Consider the following 19333-nt stretch of genomic DNA (forward strand, 5'->3'; position numbering starts at 1 on the left):
ATGTAAGACACCAGAGGGATGATGATGAAGATGCACACACATCAGCTGAAACAGCACAGAAACCTTAATGATCTGCTGTTATGTGTCATCTTCATCAAGGTTGGCTTAAGTGCAACTTTCTGCTAAAACTGTGCCTGATTATCCTCCAGGGCGTTTAATTAACAAGAAAAGCCAACTAAGCGTGTAAATTGCTGCAATTACTGTAATTTTTGACATGACTTGACATGAACTAATGTGAACAAACCTCTGTTCTGCTCATTTGGCTAATTTGTGATGTTGAATATGTTGCACTTCATAGTGCGTTAATCTGCACGGTGGCGGTGACTCACCAGCAGGCTTACTTGGTGTTACCTGAATTGCCTTTCTGTCTGTTGGGGGACAGCTTTCCTGTTTTTGCACCTGAGAGGAGTAAAAAATAGTAAGAGGTGTCACTCTGCTGTTGATTCTTGGTACCAAAAAGAGAACTCATGCCAGGTATATATGTGTATATGTATATATATATAATTTTCTACTCTGCACACAGTGGTAAAAAAAATTATTGCAACTTAATTATTCAGTCTGATTAAGCCTTCCTTATTGGGCAGTGTGGAATGTAACAAAGTACATTTACTCAAGCGCTGTACTTAAAGTTCCAGTATGTAACTTAAACAGGAATTTATTGGCAGAATATGGCAGAAATATAATTTAATATTCATATGTGTATTTTCACTTGTGAATAATCACCTAAAAATAAGAAACATTGTGTTTTCATTGCCTGAAAGAGCAGAGGGAGTGGCATCTCTTTTACGATGGTCGCCATGTTTCTACAGTATCCCAGAAAGGACAAACCAAACGCTGGCTCTGTACACACTCCTGCATTTTGCACCAGATTCGTGGCCATCATAGATTCTTCTGCGGTGGGAAAGGAAGAGCGAGACGAGTCAATTACAGTCTGAGAGCCACTAAATCCTACACACTGGTCCTTCAATTTAAGGTTCACTTGCTTTGTTTTGAGTTTTTAACCACGTCTTATGATTTTCCAAACACATGAGGTTTTCCCTGTTGTCATGGAGACAGCTCAGTTGTCAATAAGTGATCTAAGGGACTTTTTAGCATCCCTCCTCCTACCAACTCCATCTGCTGAGGAAGACTGTGAGAGGCAGTTGAAAGCTGAAAAAAAAAGAGTCAGAGGAGTCTCAGTAGATTACGAGGCAGTTCACTTCATACTTTCATTTCAGAGTGTTCAGAACTCGTTTTCTTTTCCACAAAACACATGCTTTTAATTTAGCGGAATCTAAGCAACAAAGGCATGTAATAGTTGCATGTCTGTGAAAATGAAACTTCAACAATGTTCACACCTCAGCTGTGAATTTTCACACAAATCCCGCTGTTCTTTTCTTGTATTCAAATGAGCTCTACATTACAGCACACAGCAGGAGAACTGAAGAACTGAGGACATCTTTATCTTTTTACAGATTACTGCAGTGCACTGAAAATCAGAGTGAAACATTATTGACAAGCTCCAAAATTCAGCCTTGAACAATACTATTAGATCACTTAAGTTTTTAACATAATTCAATATAAAAGGCATGATATTAAACAAATTCCTTTGATTATTGCTTTTTTCCTCCAAGGCCTCATTACCTCAGAGTGAGTTGTTTATATCTGCAGAGGGTGCAGGTCTTCTTCTATGGTGTCTGCCATTCTGTATCACCGGGTTTCTACAGTAGCCCAGACTGGACAAACCTAACACTGGCTCTAGTTATGGCCTTTTGCATTTTTTGTGAGTTCCGTGGCCGCCGTATGTTCTCCTGCACGCTTAGAACTGGAGGAGGAGATGGGTCGGCTGGAAGCTCACCACCGATCCTTTAAGCTTTAAAACCAAAATAGTGAAGTAAAAAGTACAATATTTCTCTCTGAAACACAGCTGAGTAGAAGTAGCAGAAAATGAAATCACAGAAACAAGTACCTCAAAATTGTACTAAGCAAGGTACTTGAGTTACTTTTCACTTGTTTGTTTCTAGAATAAGATTTTAGTTAATGCAAAAGTACACATGGTTAATGTATTACTTAGAAAGCACATTTGAGTAACAGGATACTGACATCACTATCCATGCTGATGGTACATGCTGACTCCAAAACGTACACATTTTATGGCATGGGTGAGTGCCTATTTATAATATAGCACAAGGTCTTTCAGGTCAACGGGGGTGTATCCCCACACACACGTTAGTTGTCTTAATATGTAAACTGAAATGGTCATTTCAACTGGTCTAAAGCTATTTAGAAAGAACCCTAATGCTGCCTAGATGTTTATCAATATTATATGGATACTTATGTTCATACTGAACTAAGTTTTAACTTGCAGATATTTAACTATGAAACTGAAACTTTTCCTGACATTTACCAAAGACGTTTTGCAGCCTAAACCTAATCACATGCTGGAATACATAAATATAATTCTTAGCTGGCCAGTCACATCACTGGTCTCATATTTTAATCTGCTGTGCAATTACAGTGGTGCGTGATGAAAAACAACCAAGAGGGAAAGAGTCTTGCATAGCCAGATCTCCACAGTTCTCAAAGACAGACGATGTGGCTTTCAAAGTAGATTTTAAGTTTCGGGAAATAAAACTTTACATTTTCTGGGAATCATGTTGTATTTTATTATTTTGTGTTCACAGTGATCCGCACAATAATTGTTAGGTGCAGTGGATGATTTTCTTTTAGGTTATAATGAAATTTGTCTAAACTGTCTGAACCTCGTAAATTATGTACGTCCAAGATGCCAAATCAACCAGTTTGAGGAGCCACAGAGGTTGGAGTGGTTGTTTCGCAGCGGTCTGGTTTCGGCTGGTCACATTTTAAAAGTAAACAATGTGCAAACACACAGGGTAATGGCACAGCAGTTTTCAAATTAGAGGCTACAGATGGAACGACATACATATCTGTCCTGCTGCCTTCAGTTGGCTGCAGGAATTCAATCAACGGGAAAGCTTGTATACAAAGTAAAAATAGTCGTGGATAGTCAGCCATTAATCTTGAGCTCAGCAGAGACAGCTTTACTGGCATTCCTGATGCAGCTGCATTAAAGTTGTAATTTTTGTGTTTTGTCATAAGATGTCTATTTTTAGCTCAATGTCAAAGAGTTCATCAGAATACCTCCACACACTGCCACATCTACAGGAAATTCCCAACTCATATTTTAAATGTAAAAATGGCAAAAATTCTCTGGCTCCAGCTTCTCAAATGTAAATATTTGGTCTTGTCTTCTGGTACCTCATCAAATTTACAAGCTATTTATTCTTTGGCCGGTTGAATAAAACAACAAATCTGAATGTATCAGCCTGGGCTGTGATGTGTACATTATTCTGTGACATTTATTGATCAAACAATTCATTGATCAATCAACAACACTAATCAGCTGTGCTACACTGTTTGCATTTTTGCACACCGACTTCTTTTGTTTATTTAGTGGATTGACAGTTATATTTTTATATAATTCTACAGTTTATCTTGAAATGGCCTGTTTTGCCAGATGAGATTCTCACCAGACAATTATTGTGGCCAAAAGAATTCTCGATAACTGTATTATCATGATATCTATGGAAAACCTGAAAAACAATGCTATCAGTTAAATTAAAAACTTTGTTTATTGCTTGTTTTCTCACTATTTTGGCAAGTGAATTACACTCAAAATTATGAGTCTAAAAAGTCCAGTTACACTTTGGCTAGTGTAGTGTGTGACAAAGTGTGTGTGTGTGTGTGTGTGTGGATGATGGGGCAAATGCAATGACTTGTGAGCATACAGTATGTTTAAGAGGTGCTGGATGTATGCAAAAGTATACATAATGCTTATGTTAATTTCCCTCTAACCCACCTAAATCTGCTGTTCTCACAGAAGTATTACCGTGGAAAGCTCAGGTCCTCCTTATTTTACTGTAGCCTGAATATCAAATTTTAGTTCTAGTTTGCCACTTGGCATGTCTTTAAAGTCTTGAGAGCACCATCTTGTCATTAGACGATCTTTGTTTCGCAGTAGCAGTTGGTGGGCGCATGCGCGGCCGCAACCTCCGCTCCCCCCCTGCGCCGCCGAGCGCTGACAGCAGGCTGGACGGAGACCGAGGCTGCTGCTCCCGTTGTTGTTGTTGCCGCTCCACGTTGTGAGCCGCTGTCCGGATACAAACTGACACCAGAGAACTGGACTTAATTTCTGCTGCGGGACGCAAAAACAACAGCGACAAAGTGTTTTTCGGAGGCTTTGGACACGCTGACCGCCGAGTTTTCTCCTCTCCCGTCCTCTTCCCGGCGGTGAACGGACAGTCGGTGGAGGTAAGTGTCGGCTTTTTGTGACAGTTTGCTGTGCGGAGGAAGAGGAGGGGATGAACGGGCGGCTGCTGCCGTGTCTCTGTCCCGCGCGGCTCGGTTAACTTTAGCCTCCATTCAGCTCTGCTTCAGGACCGTCTCTGTGTGAATTCACTTTAGTCTTGTTAACGAGAGGAGCAAATTAACCGCAAGTTTTCCGTTTCCGTTAAAAAACAACGTATTATCTTCCTCGAGACGACACCTGCTGTTACAGGTAGCTCAGGTGACTACCTGTTACCTAAATTAAGTTCCCATTGTCTTGAATTGAAGTTCTGGCCAATGACAAAACAGCACCTGTTCTGTTTTTCCTACTAATTCAGAAGTACAGGGAGGCCACATAGTGCTGCTGATGCACCTGTAACCTGAGTGATTGATCACATATTGACATGTAGGTTTCCACTTAACATAATCAACCTAATTAACTTTGATGAGCCCGGAGTGCAACTGGCAAAAAATAACTTATATATAATAAATATTTATACAGCCTGGTGGTGTTTATAGAGGACATTTACGTTTACACAACTGTGTGAGAAGAAAAATTAAATTGTCAGTATCATTTGATAAGCTTACATTTCTGTGTAACTGAAGTGAATCATGGGTTCAAGTCTGTCGTAATTAAATCTTCTCATACCCATTTATATATACTTAGATTTCCCCTCTGTAATTGATGTTATCGTAAAGTTAATTTGAAGCTCATATGTGGCTTCTGTCTGAGTTGGTCAAATCAAATGGGTACTGTCTAAAATTCGTCATTATTTGAATTGAGTTTTGCACAGAAGGGACACTGGCTATTGTCCCATTGTTTTCATACTAAGGGATCTCTTACTTGCTGGTGTGGACAGAGGGAATGATTTCAGTGAGCAGCCACTAATGTATGTGATGTATGTTGCTTTGGAATAAAAGCATTTGCTAAATGAAATTGTAAATTGTACACATGGACATGTGTATATTATATTGTTTTAAGATCATCTTGAAAACAAATGTTAATTTATCCTTTAAGACCAGGGCATAAAAGGAACAAAATTAAAATCTGACAGTATGTTGTTTGATATTAAGATATGAAAATGATATTGCTATATTGCATTGCTCCAAAGGACACTGTCAGACTAAACCAGCTGATGATGAATGGACAGTCTCAGTCTCATTTTACTGGCTGTTTATATTGACAGTGTGAACTAAATCATGATTAAATTATTGTGACCGATGTTCTCAAGTAGTTCTGGGTATCAGACCTCAGTGCTTTAATGGGTGCTGACTGAATTTTGACTGATACACTTTCTTCAGGTCCAATCCAGTTCTGACCTGAATTCTGATATCTGCTAATACCAGTACCCTGCCACAGACCTGGGCAAAATGCAGCTTGTGGGCTGGATGCAGCCCACTGAAAGGCTTCGTGAAGTCAGCATGGAATATCAAAAATTACAAATCTAGCAAAGACAGTCGGTTGCATTTTGCTCACCATTAAACCAGACCTGTCTGATCTTTATTCTGAAAGGGGTCAGTGCTGTGTTCACTGGTAATCATCATGAACTCTATCTTTTGTTTAAACTGTAACTTCACTCAGTGCTGCACATCCGTGTTGTTTATGCTGGTCGTCTGTTTTTGCTACATCATTAAAACCTGTATGCAGCATGAACAGTATACTGTAAAACATCAAGTTTAGGATGTTGCCAGCAAAATATTAGCCTGCAATTCATCACATGACAATACAGAAAAGGTAACCAAATGTAGAATTAATGTGCGATTGCAGAATAATAGTCACAGAAAGGCTGTGTGTTCTGTGTTACTACAGACGAGAAATGACAGTGTGTTCACATTAGCTTGTTTTGTGCTTGGGTGGGGTTCAGTTTGGTTTATTTTGCCAAACCAATCAGTGGGCTGCGATTATTCCCGCTGATTTCATTTACAGTTGACAGAGAACCTGTTAACTGTAACGAGTTGTTGTTGTTTCTGCGAGTCGAATTCCAACAGCTTGTACAGCTGTGTCAGTCTCATCACACTCATTGCCCTTTTTGGGTCAATTATTCAGTTGCTTTTTTTCATTTTTTCTGGGAAGTAAGATGTCATTCAGATGTATTTTTATCAGCCCTGCTATCAGTTGATGCCCTAATCACCATGTCAAAATGGCATTGCTATAACGCCTAGCTAAGTCCAATTGATACAAACCAGCTCATAATAACTTAACAGCCCAAGTTCTGATGTTTCACACCGTTAACGTGATAGTTACAGTTAAATTGGTCTTAAATGAAAGCAGATCTGGGGGTATAACAGTTACACTGGCTCTCCTGTTTAGGTTTTATGACTTGACGGGGTAGGTTGTTGGCAAGATGGTTGATGAGACTGTCCCGTGACATAACTGTGTGATCTGGTGAAGTGCCATTAAGACCCTGCCACCCCCACCTGCTCCTGTAACATAAACTGCAGTTTGGAAGACCACCAGGTTAATGAGTGAAAGGATTTTCGTTTAGGAACAAAAGGCAACTCTGTACTTGCTGTCTGTTAAAGCTGCCTCTGTATCTGCGTTCACCACATTTGCTCGAACCTGATAATCACTGTCCTGTTCATCACCAGTTCAGGTTTTAGACCCGGTGTGCTCTGCAAGCAGAGCGAGCACCGGCCAGAGCAGGTGGCTCCTCTAAGCCGGAGGAATGTAAATAGAAATGGTAACTCGAGCCTAATGTCCATCCATGGCCGCCTTGGGACGAGCTGCAAGTAAGAGTGTTGACGAGGATGCAACGCTGCTCTTGTAAATGAAGCTCGAGTGTAAGTGTGTGACATTTTGTTTTCAATTAGACTTGTCCTGTGCTGTGTGTAAGGAATACACAAATGTTTTCGTAAGAGTAAATTCTCAGTATGGACACTGACAGAGGAACTGACCAGTGTGCTCAGGCTTGAGTGTCACCACAACAGAGCTCCCAGCAGCCTTTTAAGAGCTTTTGAGCCTTTGAGGCTGCGGTGCCTTCTCCTTTTCCTTACTCACAATATTATAATTACTTGAATATTCTCACTCTAATTGATGAACATGACCAAGGACTTTCCTGTTGTGTATGATTTTTACTCTAGTGTTTTTAATGTTTTTGTGTCCTGTGAGGTAACTTACAATTGTAGTCATCGGCATGTTTTATTTAGACCTCTTTTCCAGTAATTCAGCATGATCAATTAGCGTATTTGGACATTTTCAGTTTCTGTAGTCTTAGTAAGAATCGGTCCCTGGAGTCAAGATGAGTTGAATATGATTTTCTAGTTTGAGATGAGACTTTTCCTTTTTGTATATTCATGGGGTTGTGGTTTGCAGCCAGGTAATGTAGGGATGAAATAAGGTTATGTGTTTTCCAGCTGTGAGATGTGAAAACAAATGACAAGTGGACAATAAAAGCTTAAGTTCAGCATCATGTGATCTAGCCTATATCAGGAATGTGGTATGGACAAAAACACAATATTAGTTTGATTCCTCTCTCCAGTATTTATTAGACAAATAAATTTATGCATTAGGCCATTTTTCGATGTAGAGTTACATAAGTTTCATTTTTAGAACTTTAGAAACAAGTTTTTTGGAAGAAGGCCAGATTTCTGCCCACAAGCTGCTGTTTGCCAACCCTATAGTTTATCATTCAAAATAAACTAGGTAAATGCTGACTGATGACGATTGAATTTGACTACTTGACACAGCACAATTAACAGTTTTATGGCATTAGTTTTGGCCAGGGTAACTTGTTATTTTGATGTCACCTATTCGGTTAAATATCTTAACATCTGCTTAATGGATTGGCACAAGGATTTGTATGTTCATGGTCTCCCCACACTGTAAAAAAGTTGAGACAACTCAAAATTTCAAGGCAACTTACTGCAATAGATTTTTTTTACTCTTCTGTAGATAAGCTTGAATCTTTTAGAGTTTTAGAAACTCAAAGAAATGCACTTACATCAAGTATGATTTAACAGCTGGTAAGCTACTCTGTCATCTTTGAAGAGCTGTTTTTTTTCTACGGACACAAGCTGGTTGGAGAACAGCGATGCTGCCTTTGATTCTGATTCAGTTTCACTCATTTTGACAGATCTTTGATTTAATATTGATATTGTGGCACTCCTACTAACTTGCTAAACAAAGATGGTGGACAAAGCGAAAATTATGCGTGCTTGACATCAAAAGGTAAGCATTGTCATAAGCTCGTTAACATGATGATTTTAGCATTTTTCTCAAATGTTTGCTGTGTCAGCCCCACAGAGCCGAGTCTTGTTTTTATCATGAAACAAAATATTATTCTACCTAACTGTGACGTGCAATTGGCACTCATGTAATCGTAGTCTTACAACAGTAAATCTGTTTCTGTGGTTCTACTTCATGTGTTGTCGTCACATGTTGGTGAAGCTGTACAGTTTTCCTCTGCTTGGTCATTTTCCAACACGTCCGCTGTGATGAGCTACTCTGGAGCACCATCACATAGGTTTTTAAATAAACCCTGGCTGCTGTGGATCACGTCTGGCTCTGCAGTCCGTGCAGCGATGGCTGCGATGCCGTCCTTTTGATTCGCCCTCTCAGCAGTGTCACACAGCGTATTCATGGCACAGCTATCTCCACTAAGTGAATATCTCAGGGTGTTTGATATTCCCTGTTGATACTCTTCAATTTTCATGATGAAAAACATGTATTCTGAGTTTCTCCATATATTTTCTTTCTTTTCAGCATGGTGAGGCCCTAAAACACATTTGCAGTAGAGGATCATAGGAATACTAAGACTCTCCATGGTAACCAGAGTGATGAAATTCTTTGATGTCAGAGGCTCTTAAGTGCCGAGTGTCCCACCACACCTTCTTGGTATATGAAGGATTAACGTAAAACAGGCAAAGAAAACAAATTACTATTGTCACTGGACCACATAAATGGATTCTACATGGTCAAATATATCTCGATACCCGAACATTGCAGTCATGGGGTCATTCCAAAACCATGGGCGTTAATCTACTGCTGTAGCAGCCTCCAGCCTTATGGTTGCAGGCTTTTGACTAGATTTTGGATTTGCTCCCATTCTGACACAAGAGCATTAGTGAGGTCCAACACTGATACTGGGTGATAAGGTCTTGTTCCTAAAGTTGTGGGGTTGAAATCAAGGCTCTGTGCAGGCCCATCAGATTCTTCCTCACCAAACCTGGAAAGCCATTTCTTGATGAAGCTGGATTTGTACTTGAGGACATTGTCAAGTACAGTGACATGAAAGGAACAAATACAAACTGTTGATATTAGATCAGAAATGATTTGTTGGTTAATCAAGTGGTCCAACAACAGAAAATTAATCCAAAACAATTTTGATAAGCAACTAAGTTATTTTTCACGCAGTTTCAGAGCACATCTGCTATCATCTATGATGATTTTGCCTAGTTGCGTAACATATATCAGAGCCAAGACTTCCTCTTCTGTGCACTGGTCATTGTTTATAGTCCCATTGCAACTTGAGACATGAGAATGGAGTTGGAGGCTAATCTCTAGATATCTACATATGAATGTAGATTAATTTTAATAATCCTAATAGAAAGCTTAATATTGATTGGTCAATACTACTAGAATTACAAACGGAAACCAGAGCGTCTCAGATCCAAAATCTTGTTCCTTGCCTACAGATCCTGCAGTCATATGCAGATATCATCAAGCAATAATGCCAAACATTTTCTTGTTACAGCTGCTCAGCTGTGAGGTTTTTTTTTTCTGTTTTATGTCATCATAAATACATTCTTTGGATTTTTGACTGTGAGCATTTTTTGGCAACCCGAAATCCACAAACTGTGCGAACTAGAGTGAGATTTTATATAATCTAACTGATCAGCAAGACTCACAGATGGCAACTATTCAGTTTATATACAGTAGAGGATAATAGGTCAATCAGATTTTTTTTTGAAGACTGATATATTATTATTTGTTTAATAGGACCTCTTTAAATCAAATTGATACAGGATTTAGGCCATTGTGGGTTGCTAAATCTACCCCATGAATTGCAGTAAGATGCTTTTTCTGTCTTTCTGACTTTATGTCTTTTGGCAGAGTGACCCGACATATGATACATAAAGTCTAGCATCTGTCACCATCTTCAAAGTATAAACTGCTTTATAGAAAAGACCTGATGACAAAGAAAATACATTTGGCACATTAATAGTTTCATCAGTAGTCAACATCACCCACAGTTGACCACCCATCTGCATAATATCAACCCCATATGACATTGCACCTACATAAATTATGAATTGATATTAATATTTAGTGATACCTGCATCAGCATATTGTTTACTCATCCTGCTGCCAAGTCTGAGCATCAAGCTCTAGTTCCCTCTCATGTATTCGCTCGACTGCAGTAGCTGCATCTTTTCAGTGTAACTGAACAAGTCTGTTGAGGTAAAGCAGTGAAACCTGAGCAGAGAGGTTCCTGCTGCCATCAGCTCCATCTTCTCTCATTTCAGCTCATCCTTCCCCTTATTTCACCCACCCAAAGAGCTTGAAGAGCTCAACTCATCCTGCGCCATAAACCTCAGAAAGTAGCCTCGTTTTAAGAGAGAGGGAATCCAATCTGAACCAGACATCTTTCTGACTTTGCCCGACTGAAATAAATACCTCATCATCCGGGACACAGTGTTTTTTAACAGAGTCCCTGAGGATGTCTCTTCTCCTGAGCCGTTTGATGTGCTCTGAAAACAGAAACCCTACAGCACTCTTGGTTCTTGAATTGTGGTAGCTGCCAGTCGAATGCCTTTGCCAGAGCGGGGACTCATTTACCAAACCCCTCATGGACTTCCATCACAGGGCCATCAGCTCAAATGTTGCACTTACCTTTTAAGTCATGTTGAGTGATCATTTATGTCTAGGCTGTGAACATAGAACACTATTTAAGCTTTGCCTCCTGTGCCACTTATCATTTCCTAGTTGTTATGTACTAAGGACAGAAAAAAATAATGTTTTGCAAATCAGTGGTGTTGGATAAAAGAGTGTTTACTGAATTAATTAGCAGACTGAATCCCCTTTTTTGTGGAGTCCTCTGCAGTATGTCGGCGTGCCTGCTCCAATGGCGGACTAATTGAAAAGAATGAGGAGAGTGTGTTTCTTTACACAGCGCCAATGTCGGTTTGAACACAGTTTAATTGATGTATCCTGAGTCATTCAAGAAGTTTGCTATACCTTCTTATACGGATGATATGGTGAACGTGTTAGTAAACAGTTGGCTATTTACACAAGCAGCAGATACAGAGCGACATTATCATTGATTACTGTAAATGCAATTTTAAGTGTCCTTTTAGCTCTGTTTTGGTCTCCACCAACTCCAGAGAAAAATGTCTGACTCTTTAGTAAACCTGGGCAGGATAGCTTAAAAAACTATCAAGCTAATGAATGAATTTTCATATCGGTTGATAACAATAATTATTGATCATGTAAGCTGTGACTGACTAAGGGTGGAAGTGACTAAGGTGATAATAAGTGTATTGTATGAGCACATTTGTTAGTGCAGTTTGTTGGGGCTGGTGTGTAACTCAGTTCCTGCAGTGGAGTGTTTTGCCGGCCTGATTATGTCGTCCTGCTCAGATTTTGTTGATCTGGCCCTCTTTCCTTGCTTTCTGTGCTCCTACTGTGGACAAGCAGGCTCCATAGTTACATAGCTTCTTTTCTGTCTGTCCTCAGGATCACAAGTCTGCATGGGGTCTTTTATTTTGAAAACTGACCAGCTGATGATTCTCTCTGCTCTCTCTGTGTCTGACTTCCTGCCGGCTCAGTCTGCTTTATGCAGATTGATGCAGCATCCGTTAAAGATATATCAACAGTATAGTATATCGACACTCACCAGTTAATGGGCTGACAGTGACTGGTTGGAAAATTCACTATTCCCCTGTTTACCAGATAAGTGATTTTTAGCAGCCAATCTACTAATAAATATATCAGCTGATGGAAATCTGTTCAGGAAGCAAGCTAAGAATTGATCTGTATAAACCATGCATATGTTTATTCAAATCATTTATTAACATGTATGCACACCAGCCACGGGTATTTTTTCCTGATTAATAGTTCAAAAGCTGTCCAAACTGCTGTGCTTGTATCCTACTCTGTATACGTGTCTGTTCTTTAATTATATCATATAGTTTATGACAGTGATCCTACAGTAATAAACCCTCTAGCATGAATGTACAAGACCCCTCCTTTTCGTCCTGTCTCTAGCTTTTAGTTTTTATTCTGAAACATAATAGTAATTATCCATGCGGTTGATTTACATTTTAATAACACTAACACTGCTTATAATCAGTTACTTCTCAACAAAGAACCTAAATATGCACAACAGAAGCACTGAAGTGCTGTATAAACTTCTGTCAGTCACCAATTTGATTTCTGCACATGGGTCCTGATGATGCAGTTAAGATCATGTTTACTCCTCTTGGTTCATCTGTAAAAAATTCAGCCTGAACATGAGCTAGACCAGAATGAAACTACAACAATGGGCGAATGACCCAAACTACGGGTATAAAAACTATGAGCGACCTTTTTCACATTACACATTTCACACTGATACTAGTCAGCAGCAGCAACGGATGAATCAGTCACAGTTTCTACACTCCTAATGCTCCGTTTTCATAATAAATGAAGACAGTCTGTTTAATTGTAGTTCAGGTCTGCACTGACCTCCCACCCACACTAAGATGTTGCCTGTTAAGTTTTAGCATTGTGGAGTTTTGTGAGCTGCTTCCTGATCAGTTTAGTGAGTCGAGGAGCAAGTCAGTCTATCAGGATCAGGGTCAGATAGTCCAAGAAAACATTCAAATCAAACATTTTCATGAATATTTTGCTGCAGTAAGCATTGAATAGACAAGCTAGCAACAACAACAACAGATGAAACTGCTTTTCAGCTATTTACCGCCAATGCAGGAAGTAACAGCTAAACACCTGCTGAGTATCTGCAGGCAGGAAAATGACACGCTGTAATTTTAAACATCCTTGATGGTGATATAAATAGAGGAATATTTTAATTTGTGTAACTTCATGGTGGTATTTAATTCGAGGCTTCAGTCTCACCCAGAGAGTCAGTACATCTCATGTTAAAACTGCGAGCTCAGTTTAGTAACAGCTCGGTGTGTTTCCTGCAGGCTGTTTTCCTGAGCCTCATTTTGGCTCTGTAGTTGTCGTGCCACTCGGGACAAGCAGGCCCACCTGATTGTTGTCAACCCAGAAGTGAATCCCCGCAGCAGGCGGCATCACTCCCCTTAAGATCTTCCTCGCATATCTTTAAGTGCTGTTCGGCTCGTGGCGGACGAGCACCGCTTGTTTGAGGCTCGCTGAAAAAGACCCACAGAGAAGCAGAGCTCTTTGCCAGCAATTTCACAGGGACTGAAATATTCACGCAGGCGTTTCTGCTCTGGCAGCATGAAAGGACGGTCTTCACATCCTCTTCTGTGCTGGCACATTCAGACAGCTCCCCCAGGTGAAGGACAGTGCTCGTATACAAGTCTCCCAAGTCTGGTAAGCATAAAAATGGATTTCAGGGTTAGACTGATATATCCAGTCAAATTTGGCCTTTTATTGAGTATCATCTTGTCGGCTGCCAACATTCCCTGAACATAACTACATGAAGTCAGAAGAAACCTGAAATAATTTTCCTGTATTCACGTTTTTTGGATTATTGTCAATTATTTACTTATTTAAAGAGGGAACTATAACAGGGTTCTCTTTTTTTATGAAGATATTTTTATTGAATGATGCCCAGATTTCAGTGCAATACAGAAAACACGGCAACAAAACCAATTCTGCATGAATTGTGCATATATATGTATATGTGTATATATATAATTTATATATACATACACACATAGACACGTACACATGTACATATATCAATGAAAACAGAATCAAAATAAATAAAAAATGCCCCTGTTCAAGGGACTGTATACATGTATATAAAGTCATGCATGAACTAGATATAAGCAAAATTAGAACAAATAAAAGTATAGCATCAAATTTTCACGAAAGGAAGGGTTGCAGGTTTCTTTCTTACAATATGCAGTATGTTTTCAGGTGCGCACTAAGACACAAGGTCATTAACTCATTGCCTTATTGATGGAGAGACTTAAGATTTCCATTTGGTTAGGATGCATTTTTTCACTGCAGTACCAGTGAATAACATATTTCTTGTAGTGGTTCACATTAAGGCAGCTCATGCCCCAGTATCCATACTTTTGGAACCTGCTCTATTTGAGATCTCTATTCCAAAGCATGTATAGGAGATCGGCTTTTGTTATTTTGCGTCAGTGAGTTAGAGAAGGCAGTCTGTCCAACAACCATAGTCCAAATTATTATGAGCCCTAGAAGACAACAGAGATAGTATATTACAGCATGTTCACAGATTTTTCTTCTATAGGACCGAGCAGTGTACAGTTTGTCACTGGTTTGTTAATATCGCTCACTTAGCTCTTTCAGAAAAGTTTGTGATTTGGCTGGACTAGAGAAAAACTTGAAGGCTCCTTGTTGTTTGATGCTGAGCTGTGCTGGTAGAGCAGAGTGTAATTGACCTTTTTCTCTTGCAGCATCCTCTTCACATGTATGAAATGTGTCTCCCGCACTGTAGATCTGCGCTATAATCTGGATCAAAGGATATCCTCTCGTTCTCATATGTGATCTCTCCTTTACTTTTGTTGAGCTTCAGGGCTTTCTCCTTGCCCCTGAAGTTCAGGAATTTGGCGATGATGGGCTGGTAACAGGTAATATGAAGTTCTTTCCCAGCATGTGTGGTATGAGCCACTCCAAAAATCCCACTGCATTTCGGCCTTCTGACTGCTCTGGGATGTTCAGTATTCTCACGTTCGATCTCCTGCTGCGGTTCTCCAGATCATCAGTTTTGTCTTTCAAATGTGTTATTTGTTTCTCCATCTTGTCATCTTGTCTCCATCTCCTGAACCTGTTCCAGTATCGTAGAGAGTGAGGACTCTATTTTGGTCAAGTTAGTTTGAATATTGGCTGTTTTCTTGTCAATATGTTTGGTTTGGTCCTCTTTGGTCTCCTGGATGACTACTAGGAGTTTATTCAGGGACATATCAGCTTTTTTCTTCCCATCCGCCATGCTTGCCTCCAACAGGGCTTCCTCGTATGAGTGATGTGGGGTCTGGCCTGCTGTTAATGTTGAAATTAAATTGAATCAAATGTTAAAAGAAAAGGTAAGGCAGTGGTGAACGTACCCCTACCCCAACTTTTTTGGAACATGTTGCAGACATCAAATTTAGAATGAGTGCATATTTACAAAAAACAATACAGTTAATCAGTTTGAACATTAATACCTTTGCCATTAAACTGCATTCAATTGAATATAAGCCAAAGAGCTTTTTGCAAATCACTGCATTCTGTGTTTATTACAGTTTACACAATGTCCCAACTTTTTTGGAATTGGGGTTGTCTTTTATTGCCTCTGTTTCACAAATTGAGTGTTGGTCTGACTACAGCCGCAATATTGGTATTTGTGGTGATGTAGTAGTTTGGAAATTATGTGCAGAAACTAATACATAAAATAAGCGTATAGTAAAGACTGTTTTGATTCATTCCAGGGAAGTGAGTATGTGGCAAATTAATCTCCTTGAGGCAACAATCCTGTACGTCCAATATGGGATGGATGCCTCAGTATAAGCAGCATTAAAAATGTGTGACAGCATGTACCTCATTTCACCCTACCCTAGCTGGAAGGACTCATGTGACCCTTTAGTTTAAAAATATCAATACTGGCCACTGTCAGACTTAAATGGCTTTGACTGCAGGGTTTCACTACACATTACATGAGTGTAAATCCTGAGCGGTATCTCACATCACATGCTGTTGCAAGGAATATTTGTCTCAGGCTTCTGTTTGTTGCTGAACGCCAATTCAAATCCAGGTTAAGTCTGAAGAGAGAAGAAACACTTGAAAATACAAAAAAAGATGTATTGAAAGTCAACTCTGAGGTCACCTGGGCAGGTTAAAGTGCTGCAGGTCAGGTGGAAAGGATGATATGGCTGGTTAAAGGATCTGTCTTGTTTTACACTTGGTAGCAGGAGTGCTGTGAAGCGGTACGTGAGCTGTGAGCTTGATCAGGTGGGGTCTTGGAAGAATGCTGTGTGCATCCAGAGTTGCACTAATGAAAGCCATTAGTGGACGGTGCTGCTTCAGACGAGACTCTCCTGCAGCTTCACCTGAGCTCGCTGGAGTCTTGGAATTGCATCATGACCCGCAAAAGCTGCCAGGGCTCAACTGAGGAGATAAAAGCTCAACTCTCTTTGTTTCTTGTGGTGTATTTAGGTTCTGACACTGAGGGGGTTTTACTCAGGCTGTGTTTTGGGCTTTCCTGGTGGTTCAGCTCGCTAAGTTTCCATCGACACAAAGCAGGCTAAATCTGAAAATGCTCTTTACATGTGAAAACACACTTGCTACTTCAGGTCAAATCTCAGCACATTCTGAACATCTGAACAATATAAAACCAGTTACATTTCTTGTTCTTCTCGCCTTAGTTGACAAATCTTTCTTGGCAGTAAGACACAGATGATGGCACTGACAGCTAGTAAGTTGACTTTTGAGCTTAGAAAAGTCTGTTTAGTTTCCAAGGTGAAGATTGAATTTTAATGCTCAAAACAAAATTGTGTAGAGAGTGGGACAGACAGGTCAGTGACAGTGTCTGTCTAAACTGAACTAATATATTATTTTATGTTGTTTTCCAAATGCCCCCGTCAGTCCAGCAACTAGTGATTACTGATATTAACATTGCATTCATTTTCTTTAACTGATACTTAAACACTTTCATTGATTAATTATCATTAACAATTAATGAAATACACAACACTTTTTTTTCCTCAGTTGAAATTTTATTTGAACAGTTCTAGCACATTATTTATTTTAAAAATAATTCATGAAGCATAAACAGAATACAGAAACAATAAGGCTTTCACATGAAACAGCTCCTCTTGTCTGCCTGTCTTAATTCAACAAAGGCAACGCCAAACAAAACCATGTCACATGGGGTGCAGTTACTGCCATGTCTGAAAATGTCAGTTTATAGACATGACAGTGTCTGTGCCAAGACGCGCCCAGACACTTGCAATTCAAAATGTTACTTGAAATATAGATTATGGTTAGTGACATAGAAGTATGGTTATTTTTTTTTTATTCATTAAACTTTTAACTGTGATTAATTAATCATTAATGTCCATATCCCAATCAAATCACTATGACTGTGACATCAACTGGCAAATTAAACATAGATACAAGTTACTGTGTGATCAGCTATTTTCATATTTAAAATGAGTGATCACAGTGAGGATTAGAGGCAACAGAAGTTGGGTTTCTGAACTTTTCTTGCACACAGCCTCGACCAGAGAGGCCGTTTTCCTCACTCACACCTAAAAGTGAGACCGGCATTTTCAGATTTATCCACTCTGTATGCCGTTATCCAGAAGCTCCAATTCTGAGCACGAAATATGTCAGCTTAGTGTCGACAGAAGGCCAAATGGAGAGAAAAGATGCCTTTTCAGATTTTCCCTGCTTAGTGTGGATGTGGCCTTAAAGAGTGACTTCGCACCAAATTTTTTAAGGAGGCAAGGTCGCTCACCAGGTGTGGATTTGTTACTTGTACTGTTGCATTTTACGTCCCTCCAAAACCCAGTGAGGAGTTACAATTTAAAGACAAATGAAATGCAGTCTTTACTTTCTTAATATGATCTGATTGCTGATGAAACAGGTTGCTTGGGAGTGAGAGAATATTCCAAACTGTAGACCATCTGCTGCCTATTTGTCAAGATGGCGACGGGCTGCAAGCTGTATGGAAATGCACTGGTAGAATTTTAATGCACAATACAGTTAATGCCTCGAATGCTCGCAGTATCATTTAAGACGAAAGAAACTGTAATATGAAGGGTGGAACTGCTCAAAAATCTGTGTTGGGTTTATTGGTTATACTGTTTTACACCAAAATTATGCAGGGTTTTTAAACACGCTAAAATAGGCGATTGACCTGATATGTGCTGGAAAGCCTAGATTCAACTTATATCTATGCAGGAGAGCTGAGACAAAGGCATTTTTAACAGTCTCTGTGTGTTCAGATCTGTACTTTTGTAGCTTCTAACCGAATCTCTGTGGTTTGAAGTTTCTCTACTGCGTCCTTATTTGTACTTTAAATTATCTGCCTTATTTTACTGTTTCATGTTCGCTTCATTTTTAGCTGGTTTGTTAAAGGGGAAAAAGAGTGGCAGACGTTAACAACAGAGGCAACTAACCCTCATTGCCTCTGCCAAAAAGGGGCAAAAATTAGCTTGTCCACACAGTTATCCTATCAGAGCTTGGGGTTATAAATACCCATGATGAATGCAGGGTTATTTGACCCGGGAATGACGGCTGTTTATACTCTTTCCCATTGAAGACAAAGCCAGATGATAGTTGGTGTTAATAGTTTTTTTGGTCCAGTGTTAGAGCTTAATATTGTATGTTACTATCTTCTAGTACAGGATGAGGTCACTGTTGCAGATCCACTGTTTTTCAGCAAGTTAAATCATCCAGTTGATTGTGTCTTTAAAGTACTAGCCTGGTATTTCAGTCTTATGTGAGTTCTTTGTTTCACGTCATCCTCCTCTTGTCTTCTGGCTGAAACTCCCAGAGTTCATTTGTAAAAGAAAATTAGTAGCTTTAATGCATAGTGGCAGTTGAATTAGAGAGACGGAGTTGACTCATAACCTACAAAGCTGCCTGGGTTGTGTTTTGTAATATCTCTATTGTGAGTCAACTGAGAGGATTTGGGGAGCAACCTTTTGATGCGAGAAAGCTGCTGAGGTTGTTGATCCGTAATTTTACTGAAAAAAACATCGTTGTTAATATGTTTTTGGATGCTGTATTTGGCTTCTAACACCAAATTTCCTCTTATAATGGGGAAGAGTGACTCAGTAGCAAAACAGACCTTGGTTTTAACTTGACAACCGTGGATTTTGTGTTTATCCAGACAGGGTTTTGTAAGGGTTACATAAGCAC

General features: G+C 39.6%; 1 protein-coding gene across 2 annotated transcripts in view; it reads left to right on the plus strand.

Moving 5' to 3' along the window:
- Nucleotides 1-4048: 4048 nt before the first annotated feature.
- Nucleotides 4049-19333, plus strand: part of LOC146320112 (spermatid perinuclear RNA-binding protein-like) — a 90698-nt gene continuing 75413 nt past the window's right edge. The window contains exon 1 of one of the 2 annotated variants that reach the window (XM_084728231.1): nt 4049-4311. The gene's annotated coding sequence lies outside the window, so the exon portion shown is untranslated. The remainder of the gene's footprint in view (nt 4312-19333) is intronic. The other variant, XM_084728232.1, reaches the window with a different exon arrangement.

This window comes from Lutjanus erythropterus, chromosome 10 (assembly GCF_056507025.1).
Source record: "Lutjanus erythropterus isolate fLutEry1 chromosome 10, fLutEry1.hap2, whole genome shotgun sequence".
Classification (NCBI taxonomy): domain Eukaryota; kingdom Metazoa; phylum Chordata; class Actinopteri; order Lutjaniformes; family Lutjanidae; genus Lutjanus; species Lutjanus erythropterus.